The sequence below is a fragment of the Lepisma saccharinum genome, chromosome 26 (genome assembly GCF_977018435.1).
Source record: "Lepisma saccharinum chromosome 26, izLepSacc3.1, whole genome shotgun sequence".
Taxonomy (NCBI): domain Eukaryota; kingdom Metazoa; phylum Arthropoda; class Insecta; order Zygentoma; family Lepismatidae; genus Lepisma; species Lepisma saccharinum.
Genome location: NC_139254.1, coordinates 53,230,041 through 53,240,851, shown reverse-complemented (window position 1 = coordinate 53,240,851; position 10,811 = coordinate 53,230,041). Strand labels below are relative to the sequence as shown.

The following is a 10,811-nucleotide window of genomic DNA, read 5'->3' as shown; positions in this document are numbered from 1 at the left end:
TAGTGGCGGGAAATGAACTAGGGCAACTTCCTGGACTGTGGTGGTGAAACATTACTTCAACAGATTATGAGCAACAAGAATGCGAAAAGAAACACTCTGAGAAGATATCTCAGGATAAAATTATCTGCTGACGTCATGGGGTCAGATAAGAAAGTTTTATAGCTCAAGCAGTAAATTTAGTACGATTGACAACAAATAACTTCCACTGAGAAAAATTATCTAACTTTCAGTTTAGTACTTTTCAATGCTGGGAACGTCCAATCAGAAGCAATCTTCAATCACTTGACAAAGATGGCGGAGGAATTTAAACCGAACGATGCTTCCTGGGCAAATATTTTCTCGAGTTATCTTCTTCCATGTCGACAGGAGCTTCTGAATCGAGCTGTCGGGAAAGTTACAGGCAATGTTCATATTAAGCGACACATAATTCGTCGCTTTGCACGCCACTTTTATGAAAATAAAGTAGCATTTCTTGGAAACAAAACTGTGCTCACCAGGAATCGAACCTGGGACCTTCCGCGTGTAAAGCGGACGTGATAACCACTACACCATGAGCACTTGCTGCTGAGTGTGTTCCGCTTGCTGCTGTTACAAGTAGAAAGTTTTCCATGTAGTACAGCTGGTGGTTAAGGCAATATTGTGCAAATTACCCATCATCATGGTCCTCCTCCGTGACCGTGAGGTCTAAAGTACCTTGCTTTGGACGGCGGTTCAATCCCGGGTTCTCCGGGAATTTTCGGCCTGTGTATAGGGCCGGTGGCAACCCACCATCGTGAGGAAATTGGGGAGCTACGAGTGAGTGAGCGTAATCCGGTATCCACGTCCTACAACGACTGGGGGTTGGTCGGGCTGACCACCCGTCCCCCTAATCTGGCTGCAGATCTCCACGCCTCCCTGGTGGGAGGGAGGCCAGCAGTCGGTAGATAAGCCAGGGCCCGATATTGGGCTGTAGCGCTATAGGATTACTTACCCACCATCATCACATTCGTTTTATTTTGTACAGGGCGAGGTTTTGAGACACAAATAGGTGTTTTAAAAGTAAGAGCCCAACTCTAACAACGTTAAGTGTATTTTTTATTCAATTGTTTTTTTCACTTCGCTATTCTGCCAATTTTGGCTAATCGCGAGAATGAGGATGACTGATGATGGTACATTCACAAAGATCAGCTATGTCCAGGCCGGGATTCGAACCCGGAACTCTTGCGGGGTTAACCATTCTACCACGAAGATCGACTTAATAATAATGTTTATAACACAAAATATTATGTAATATTTATAACTACATTACTCTAATATTTGCATCCAAATTGTTTCTGAAAAAAAATTATATGTTTAGTTTCAAAAATTTTTACATATAATAAGTAAATTATAATTATTAAAAGTGACCGTTAATAATTAATTCTGACCACCCAATATGTAATGTTATTAACAAAAGTAGAATTAACATAATTGTGTTGCTGTTTGATGAGGAACTTAGAAACAAGAGAGATAAGAAAGGACAGATAGCATGTAAAATGAGTAAGGTTCAGTTAGAAGTTGCATAATAAATGGCAGGGTCACGAGTTGCATTCTCTCCCAGGTGAGTAACTGTCACTCAGCCCAAGGAAATGCTGTTGTACGAGTTTCTCACAATATGATTTCTTAAAGATTAGGTAAATTTTACTGTGAATGTTTCCTCGTGTACTGTTTACTTCAGAATAGTAGTTAATTCTTCTCTCCATGTTAATTTGAACTGAACTTTTAGTTTTGCAAGAGTTTATGATTATACAAGGCGAAGGTTATCGCAAATTGACAAAGTCTTTCTGCATAGAAAAAATGTTTACTTTCGTATTGTTCATCCAAGTAATATGACTTAAGGCGAGCAGGACAATTACGCACTAGTTGTGCATTTATTTCAATATCGTCAGATCGGGCACTGCTATTTAAAAAAGGTTTTAGTATGCAAGAGAGTATGAATTTTTCTCCACGTTGCAAGTGGAAACTGTTTTTCAAGTTGATTAGCAAGCTAGACACGATGTTTGAAAATATGATTAATAAGTATTTACAGAATCCCATGTATTCCTTATGGGAAATCGACTTCAAGGCTGTGTCCGGATTGACAAGTGCTCCGTCCCGTTCTCTCCCGTTGCTTTCGTCTGCCGTCGAAGTCGTCCGAATCTACATGTCCCCTTGCAGTATGGTTGTCACTTTTCCCGATAGGTGTCGCCCCAAACGTCACTCACCGCGCTCTAGAGCGCAGGCGCACAGGATGGAAGCATAAGGCAGACGCCAAACACACGTTTCAATGATTTCCACCTATTTACTACTAATATTAGAAATGTGACATATCATTTCTTCATTTTCCATTTTTTTACATTCAGTTTTGTCGATAAAATGTCCAAGAATCACCGAGTTTTACATCATCTATTCAGTAAACATTGTCTCCGCAAAGCGGAACTTGCAATATGGCTGCCAAGCGCAGGGCGTGCATCTGTCGCGCCGTTCGTCTCTCCCCTCCGACTCAATGTCTTCCGCGAATTCGGACAACGGAGGTAGCATGAGTCCCCGGATGGAACGATGCTCGAGGCGACATCTGGAACCCGTCAAGTATCTGAGCGACGCTCGCTGAGCAAGATTTTCACTCGTTGAGCAGAAACTTGAGGCAGTTTGCTCATTGATCAAAATATCAGTGCCTTTGAATAATCTGTGATCAATGTGGCTGCGTCGAGTGTACAAGATTTTGGTGTTTGAAAAGCTGTTAATTATGGAAATAGAATAGTTGATGTGAACAAAACTGTCGAAATTTTCATTTTCACACCCTCGCACAGCTTTTCAAAACTACGGTGTATATTTAGTATTTATTATTTGGAATAAACAACACTTACATTTTAATACAATTACAAAAACGGGAATATTACATCACCTTCTGTTACTTGAACTTCCTCTCTAATTAGGCTATATGGCAAGCTGTTCAGTTCATCATAAATATTTCCTCATTGGTCGCCCACCACTCGCGGCTTGTCACCCCGCCATCCTCGTACAGCTTTCCTCGCGAGATAGAAACACAAAAACGCTATATTCTGTGGCTTAAACCTGTGGCGCGCAAGGTTCAAGTTCACTCAGCGATCAAGTGAGCACCTCTCGCGGAGGAACGCCTACTTGGCCGTCAAGTAGCCGAGCGATCAAGTTTCTCGCTGAGCGCTCAGATAGTTGACGCGCCCCTGCTGCCGATTCGGACGCGGCCCAAGTTACGGCTAACAAAATGAGAGTTTCGACTTTTCCTACTACTATGACATAGTTCAACGTGTACTTTTTCCGTCCATGTACTTTTCTACGTCATTGGATGGTTGATATTCACGAGAGAACGAAAAAAATAATGGTCCCATAAACCTAACCTTGCCTCATAGGGCCATCCTGGCAGTGTTGCCAAACCTGATGTGCATAAAAGAGCTACATTTCACCATTAATAGAGCTAAAGATGACTTTCAAGGAGCTAGATTAACGAAGGCTGCATAATGTGCCTCCTAGGGTAATTTTAGGTGTCAGAGGGGTGGGGGCGCTGCTATTACCGTTAGCTTTAAAGTGATGGCAATTTATTCTTAGTATTCACCGGCTAGGTTTGGCGGCATCACCCATCTCAATAATCCAATGGTTTTCATATGAAATCGAAAATAAAGGATTCCAGGATAATAATATTGTCATCTTCACCTTAGCCACAGCGCTATATATAAAACTACCTGGGGAGGAAAGAGCCAATATATGAATATCACGTCACGTGCAAACTTTACACTCATGGCAAAGGTTGGTCTTTATGGGCTGGAGCCAGTGGTGGTATCATGGTGGGGTAGAGGGGGGTGCCATAGTTCACAGTCAAACGAGTGCACGAAAGAGCCAGATCTGGCTCCAAAAGAGCGACGTTGCCAACAGTGATCGGCAGCTGCCCCAGCAAGAAAGACCTAGGGGAAATTGTCCCTCCTCGCCTTAAGTACTGAACTGCAGTCAACTATCTTTTAGTATACAACAACTACAATAAATTTTCAATTAAATATGAAAACTAATTTTACCTCATGATTCGTCTAATCGACTGACCTGCCATCTAGTGAAGCGTTCTACACGGAAGAGACAAAGGCCTCGAGTTGTCTATCCATAGTTCCCCGTGGCTATACTCCATTTTTCTTCTTCTTCTTCTTCTCTCTCTCTATTGAGTTTCTGTAATACAATTACGATTTTTTATTAATGCAACGAAGTCGAAGACAACAGTACATTGAGATCCATAAGTGTTACCAAGCAAATTATCCATCAAGCTTTGTTTTATGCAATGAGAGCTTCAAGAACTGACAGAAAACACCAAACATTCTGCTTACAACCTCTGAATCAGTAGATGTAAAAATATAGTCCTTAAAAATACGTAGGATGAAGAAAGAAACGAAAATAGTCATGGACAATTTGCTGAGCAATACTTATGGATCCCACTGTACGTGGAGAGAGAGAGAGAGACGATTATGTGTATATTTTAGAAAGAAAGTTCTTTCGTCGGTGTTCGTTTGTGGCATTTAATGATATCATCGCACGGCTCAATTAAATTTTTGATTTATGTATATCATGAACTGCCTTATAGCGTGCATAGAAGCGACCCTCCCCCCACCCCTTTCCTGTGCTGTGCTGCGCCGCAAGAAATTTTTATTCATATGGCAACATTGCTTCGAACACAAAACCTTACATTGATGTAGTAAAGCATAACTGTGCGATCCATGAGTATAACCGTGCAAATTGTCCATGACTATTTCCATTAATTTTTCTCTTACATCCAATATGTTTTATAGCAATGATTTTTTATATACTGTTGGTTCAGAAGTTGCCAACAGCTTGCTTTTGAGTTTTAAGTCTTGAAGCTCTTATTGGGTCAAATAAAATGCACGAACATGGTGATGGACAATTTGCACGGTAATACTCATGGATCCCACTGTACAAAACATCCATTAAGCAGATGAGCTACAGGAGGGATAGGCTTACCATATTTTTTTGGTTCCAACCCAGGACATATTCGCGATCAACTCGTTACTGCCGAATTTCAGTTCTTTTTACAAAAATAAATAAAAAATAAATTGAAATTACTTAAAAGCCTTAACATTTTATTGGAACATTTATTGGAATAGTTTTTCAAATGTTTCATAATACATTTTCTGATGTTTAGGAAACCTCTCTGTTCTAGGTAGCATTATCTGTTAGTTGTACTTTTCGCTAGACATGACTTTTTCAGAAATGGCTTGTTTGTTTTAATAACATCATAAAATTCACAACATAAAAATTCTGCGTTAATTTTAACATTCATCAGATGATTAACAGTGGATACTAGAAGTCTACCTCTTTCTGCAGACCAAATATTCCCCATAATTGAAAATACTCTCTCAACTGGAGCAGACGTTCCTGGCAAAGACATAGCAAACTCAACCATTTTATAAATGTTGGTACATGAAATGTCAGTCTTTTGAAACACCTTAAAAATTGCTTGCCACTTCTCTTCAATAGTATCTGGTACTTGAACCACAACCTACCTTTTGGATTTGAATTACCTTATTCAACAATGTACGTTCATCAAATAGAGGTCATCAGGTAGCTACGCGTATTTTCATGATTCTCAAAACCCCGGACATTTTGCAAACCCGGACATCACCCCGGACAGCACTGAAAAACCAGGACTGTCCGGGCTAATCCCGAACGTGTGGTAAGCCTAGATGGAACGCAAGAAGATCACAGATCACAGCGTTGCCTGTGAGCATGAACGTATGCAGCGGGGGACAAGAAGACACTTGCTTCCCCATTAAAAACGAGTGATACAATTTTTCATTCCGTTAATTGTGCTTTTAACACGTGGAAAGTAAAATAAACGTTCTTCTCTTTTCAAATAATTCAATATGATGCATTGTCCTCTCTGGGAAAGTGTTGTTTGCCTCCCCCTTTTAAAAAGGTTTGTCCCCCCCCCCCTTACCGAGAAAAAGCTCGGGTACACCCATGCCTGTGAAGTAATAAACATGCATTACCGGAACTTAGCATGCCTGGTGGCATTTTCTTTTTCGGTGACCTTGACAAAGAGAGCTGTAAAAATACTGTTATTATTATTCTCCCACGCGGCAACTCAGAAGCTCCATGTAATCTTTATAATTAGCATTTATGCAGCACAGGGAAATAACTCCATAATCCTCCTCCATTTTCAACTGAAACAGAAACGTAAAGCTACCTTAGTGTGAAGATTACGGAAAACCTAGGAAAGCAGATGTGAAACCGGACATGGCTGGAGTGGGTTTGAGAAAAGCACTAGTGTATGCAGATGTAAAGAAAAAAGATTTTGTAAAAGTGGATATCACATAACTTCGTTGTAGTTAGGGGGCGGGATACACTACAAAATATTTCATAATTACCATTCGAAGGACTCTGGAGTAAAACGTGCTAAATGTCATTTGTTAATGAGTTTATTAAATGAATAAATTGTTTTCGCGTTGTGTTTACCAATTTCAGAGGCGTTCAATGGGTCCAATACAAATTGAATAATATGGCCGTTACACGTGAAAGTGGACACTGGCTCTTTTTTACTTTGTAACTCAATAATGTATCCCCATCATCCCCCCGCTGCGTACGCCAGTGGAGAAAGTTATGTATTTTGTAGCAGAAATGTATCATTTTTAAGGTCACACTAGGCCTTCCGTCACTGTCTGCAATCAGTTTTTTTTTAATGTTTTGTTTTGAAAGAGGAACCTTAATACCCTAATATGACGAAACAGGCCCGTTCAGGTTTTAGAATTATTAATTTTAGGGCATAAATAATTCACATGTACTACGTACAGTGGAATGCACAAGTTTTACCAAGAAAATTGTTTATCACCCTGTTTATTCATTTGGTGTTTTAAGTCCACTTCATGCACACTATGGCTAATCGTGACTGGACATACAGTACAGTTTAAAGTGGGATCCGAACCACCATGTGCCCCCACCTGGTATTGAACCCGGAACCTCTTGATTATAAGCCGACCACGCAACCACTGCTCCATCCAGGAGGCCCAACCATCTTTATAATCTTTGTTTTACGCAAGAGTGCATCAATAATTGAAACAAAACGTCAAATGCAACACCTGCACCAGAAAACAATAATCCTTTTATTAGAAACATGTACAGTGGGATACATGAGTATTACCGTGCAAATTGTCCATCACCATGTTCGTGCACTTTATTTGACCCCATAAGAGCTTCAAGAATTAAATGAAAACTCAAAACAAGCTGTTGACAACTTCTGCACCAGTATACATAAAAATCCATTGCTTTAAAACACCCAGGATGTAAAAGAAAAAGTAATGAAAATAGTCATGGACAATTTGCACGGTAATACTCATGGATCCCACTGTACGATAACGAGAAAAGTCAATGAAAAGAGTCATGGACAATTTGCCGAGCAATACTTGTGCATCCAATTGTAATTGTATTCGTTGTTATTTAGATATTGTAAAATAAATGATGGAGAAAAAGATAGGAATGAAAAGAAGGAATGAAAAAGAAGTGCAAGGGAGGAATGAGGAATGTAAGATAAAAACAAATAAGAAACTTAACAAGGAAAATAATGTGGGAAAGAAAAGTAACGACGGAATGTAGCTAATAAATAGAAAAAGAAGGGAGGAATGTAATGAATAAAACAAGAAAGCTGGCAAGGAAAAACATACGAAAAGTCGTTAATCCGGACTAATGGGGGGATAAGTTGACCGGTTTATTAACGAAAGTCCGGATTAATTGAAAAACCTAAAAGAATAGTAAAAAATGCATTAAAACTCCGCGCTTATTAAGGTGTATTTAATTAAAGGGCATAAGCCTAAATACACTAGTATACAGTACAGTACAAAGTCTGCGGGAAACAGAATTTCATCAGTGGTTGACTGCCTTTTCTTTGGGAAGTTCTCTTGTTGACTTCTTGCCACATTGAAAACATTGCATTCTGCTTTTTTTTTTGGCCTTTTGCCTGTCTGGATTAAGCGAAGTCCGGATTAACGAGGTTTTACTGTATAAGAAAAATAATAATAAAAAATGTAAGAAGAGCAAAAATAAAATTTAATTATATATAATAATATAATGTAAGAACGAAATAGTGCACGAGGAAAATGAAGGAATGAAAGAAAGAATATAAAAGAAAGAAGTAAAATAAGAGGCAACCAACAATCATAATAATGATAAAATAGGAAAACAAGAAGAAAGAAAAAAAACACACAGCGAAATGCAAAATAAGGATTTGCACAAATAAAGGTAAATAATAAATAAGCAAGAGTGAAACAAGATAGAAGCAGCTAATAGTGCTAAACATATAAATTCAGACTAAACAGGTGTTAATAACGAACACCGCTCATACAAAGAAATTCCACCGCAGTTCCAAAAGTGGATGAAAAGCGCAATATAACAACAGAAACACAAATTACAAATTCCCATTTTTAAGTTACGATCAGCGAATTAAAAGTGTGCTCACCAGGGATCGAACCTGGGACCTTCCGCGTGTAAAGCGGATGTGATAACCACTACACCATGAGCACGTGATGACTCCGTTTGAAAGGAGAGCCACTGTTCGCTAGTGAAATGTCAACAGGTTGATAAACGTCCCGAACACATTTTTGTTAAATTTTATCTTGTTTTTTTAAAAGATAAGAAGTTACAAATGGATGCATCGTGCGGGTAAACATATTTATAGAATTATACTCTACTGCTGGACTACCATTTTCCCAAGTTTCGATGTTTCCCCCTATTTTTTCTGTCGTGGACTTATGATTTTTTTGTGGGGAGAGAGGGAAGGAATTTATTTCACGTGATCAAACAAGGCATTTACCCCAAAACATTGCTTCAGTTTTAAGTTATCACTGAACGATTTATATCATGTCATTCAGTGACGCCGATTAAGGCAAGCTTGGAGGTAGGGGGTGATTTGCCCCCACTCTTGTCACTTTTTACCCCCGCACCATGGGCTTGGTTAGCCTTGTATGTCAACAAAAAGAAACTGCCACTCTCCTGGCTCTGTTTTGGCACGAATTGCTGCTATTGGTTGTGCTCAGAGGCGTCTCGTGAACGCATGCGGTGAATGCTGCGCATGCGTCAATTGCTGGGAGAAAGACAGCTTGCTCTGCGACAACATTCATGAACATTTCTACATTCTAATTTCTTCATATAGGAGAAGTACTTATTTTACACAAGAGCGCTGAACTAAGCTTATATTACATTTCTTGTATCTGAAGTGAAAGAAAGTAATAATTCTTTTCCCACAATTGGCTCATGCGTCACTTCAGATCCAAGAAATGTAATATAAGCTTAGTTCAGCGTTCTCGTGTAAAATAAATACTTCTCCTATATAAAGAAATTAGAATGTAGAAATGCTCATTAATGTCGTCGCAGAGCAAGCTGTCCTTTTTCCCACAATTGACGCATGCGCAGCATTAACCGCATGCGTTCACGAGGCGCCTCTGGTTGTGCTATTCCTTCTTGTAATTATCCACCTTAATATAAATAAGGCAAGTTACTATATTTATAAGTTTTGAGCAAGGATATGTTCAGATGGAGAGTCCAATGGGGACAGGACCCCTCCGAAAGAGTTTAGAGTTTTTGCTTGAAGTCTACTTTTTGAACAGATAGCCTAATCGGGACTGGACCTACAGCTTAAAGTGCGATATGAACCACTATGTGCCTACACCGTGTGTCGAACCTGGAACTCCTTGATTACAAGGCCTCCGAAACAGTTGACAAAATTATTAGTTAAATTAATTATTAGTAGTTTTAACTAATAGTTCTTAATAATAATAAAATGACTCTTCCAGCAATATTATTTAAATAAGCAAATTACTTGTTTACAGCTTGTTATATAATATGGGGCTTAGTTGTTTTTTTTTCAACAGAGTCCACATGAATATAAGGCCATGGAATGAAATTGTTTTGTACTGATAACGAGTGCATGAAAATTAATATACTGATAGTAATAAAAATAATAATCAGCGAATTGATTTTTCATCAGCTGGAAATAACAGCTTTCTTATTTTACAAATATTTAATTTTTCTATTTATTTTTGTGTACCAAACGAGCTTTTTTTATTACAAAATTTCCTTGACAAAATCGTTGGTAGCAGAAATTCTCTCCCCCTGGAGATTTCGCATTCTGTTCGTCAATTCGAACTTTGATGAATCTTTATATTGGATCGTTCAAGAAATATCGAAGTTCAGGGACCTCCGAGACAGAAGATAACGGTTGTAGTCAATGACTTGGCTCATGTCCAATGCTCCATATATTCAGTTACGTAATTCGACTGTGTGTGAGAACGCGAGAAGAAAGTTTCAAACTGGTTTCAACTCCTCATACTGCGTAATTAGAATGCTTGTAAGCTATCTTGATTTAAGAAAACTAATCTTACACAACGTGCTCATGGTGTAGTGGTTATCACATCCGCCTAACACGCGGAAGGTCCCAGGTTCGATCCCTGGTGAGCACATTTTTTTCACTTCTTCGAGGAACTTGCCTTTCTAAAAGAAAATATGCATATAATTCGTTAATTTCAATAATGACACGAATATGCCTTAACATGATTAATTTTTGTATGGAAATCTTGCCTTCCAAGATTCAGGAAAGCTAATGCAGTGACAAGATATTTAATTAATACCATTTCATTAAACACAAAGGAAGATAGATTACAATAGGTCAATCTTACAAATAAGCCTTAAGGTAACAGCAAAAATAGTTTTAAAATTAGAGTAGGTAATAAAGGAATATGACTATAAAAAAGCAAGTTAGGGCTCTACACTTTCTTGATCACAACCGAAGGCGG

General features: G+C 38.8%; 3 non-coding genes across 3 annotated transcripts; 1 reads left to right on the top strand and 2 right to left on the bottom strand.

Annotated features, from left to right (window-relative positions):
• Positions 1–485: 485 nt before the first annotated feature.
• On the bottom strand, positions 486–558 carry TRNAV-UAC (transfer RNA valine (anticodon UAC)). Its single transcript has one exon. It is a non-coding gene; the product is annotated as a tRNA-Val (tRNA).
• A 7,912-nt stretch (positions 559–8,470) lies between these two features.
• TRNAV-UAC (transfer RNA valine (anticodon UAC)) lies at positions 8,471–8,543 on the bottom strand. Its single transcript has one exon. It is a non-coding gene; the product is annotated as a tRNA-Val (tRNA).
• A 1,862-nt stretch (positions 8,544–10,405) lies between these two features.
• Positions 10,406–10,478, top strand: TRNAV-AAC (transfer RNA valine (anticodon AAC)). The gene has a single exon. It is a non-coding gene; the product is annotated as a tRNA-Val (tRNA).
• The last annotated feature ends 333 nt before the right edge of the window (positions 10,479–10,811 follow it).